This window comes from Arvicanthis niloticus, chromosome X, assembly GCF_011762505.2.
Source record: "Arvicanthis niloticus isolate mArvNil1 chromosome X, mArvNil1.pat.X, whole genome shotgun sequence".
In the NCBI taxonomy this organism is placed as follows: Eukaryota; Metazoa; Chordata; class Mammalia; order Rodentia; family Muridae; genus Arvicanthis; species Arvicanthis niloticus.
Genome location: NC_047679.1, coordinates 66697794 through 66699320, shown reverse-complemented (window position 1 = coordinate 66699320; position 1527 = coordinate 66697794). Strand labels below are relative to the sequence as shown.

The 1527-nt window shown below is 47.2% G+C and overlaps 1 pseudogene; it reads left to right on the top strand.

The window, feature by feature from the left end:
* The first annotated feature begins 298 nt into the window (after positions 1-298).
* On the top strand, positions 299-1172 carry LOC117695002 (splicing factor Cactin pseudogene; annotated as a pseudogene).
* Positions 1173-1527: the final 355 nt, after the last annotated feature.

The following is a 1527-nucleotide window of genomic DNA, read 5'->3' as shown; positions in this document are numbered from 1 at the left end:
GAAGAATCTCCATGATGCTTTCAGAGTCCTAGGGCAGCTGAAACACCAGGCCAAGCTTCACTCCAAGATCTGAATCTGAGACAACTGGGCCAAGTACATCAACCTGCTGGCCAAGTACATCAGTGCAGAGGATGAGACTTGGTGGTAAAGATGCAGAAATCCTACACCTTCCACAACAGCCTCAAGGTGGTGGATATGGAGAAACAACTAGAGAAGATCCAGGATACAAGAAGCTAGAACAGGGCAAGGACGTGTACTTCTCCTTGTATCCTGGATCAATGCTGGCAGCCTCAAACTCATGGACTATTGGGAAATTATGCTGCAGCAGTTGCCTGAACACATGGTCAAGGCTAGGTTCTGTGAGCCCCACCAGGATTCTCTTTTGCAGAAGCAGTTCAAACTCAAGCAGGAGCAGGTCGTAATGTTCTCAATCCTTATAGCCTAGCCAGAGGAGCTGGCCCCTAGCCCTGGGCCTTCAGTGGACCCGAGGAACATGTGGAGGCTTTGGTACCTGGAGAGGCAGAGGCAGAAGCTGAGGCAGAAGGGAAAGAGGTGCTGATGGTGGGAGACCTGATCCAGCAGAGCTTGTCAGTCTATGACATCAGGTACTACAGCCAATGGCTGCTCAAGGCACAGGAGCTACCTCTGGATTCATACTTGCTAGAGCCTCAAGAGGACCTTCTGTCCCTGCTGTAGTGTCAGCAGCTCCAGGCCATAGTCAACACCAGCAAGAGTGCCAAGGGCAAGGGGAGGACTAGCGTCAGTTCAGATTGAAGATGCCCCCAAGCTGCTGACAAGTACTAGTTGTATGCAAGCAGCTAGTTTCTTCAACTGTGTTCATATCTGTTTCCAGTGGAACAAGTATAACAAAAATCACTATGATATGAACAACCACCTGCCCAAGATTGTGCAGACCTACAAGTTCAACATCTTCTACCCAGAAATCATCTGCAAACACACCACAGAGTAGTACTTCCTAAAGGACTGCCTGATAAACCAGGTCTTCAACATCCTATGCTTTGGTGTGGGTTTGACCTATGTGGACATACATCACCTTCAAGTTTGTCAGTCGCATGTGGCAGTACTCGTGCCACCATGACTTCTGCTAACAGTTCGCCAATGGCATCGTCCAGCTCTTGTTCCACTTCAAGTGCTACTGCTATCTCAGGTGATGTTCATGCTGGGCTGGCTGATGCCTAGACAGCTCCTGGGCAGGAGGGCCAAGGGGATCTAGACACAACCTCTGGCTCCAGTCACCAGCAATGTACCAGCCAAGGCCCCTCTTGATCCATGCCCATCAGAAGAGGATTGTAACACTTAATTATTAATTAATTATATTAATATGATATTGAATTAATATGGCACAAATACTATCCACAATACATAATAAGTCCATAGGGTTTTTTGGGCAGTGTTTATCTTGTAACTCAGGTTGGTTTAAAGCTTGTGATCTTCCTATATTTGGCTCCCAGTACTAAGATTATAGTTATCCACACCATGCCTCTCTAAGTCCATATTTCTTATGAT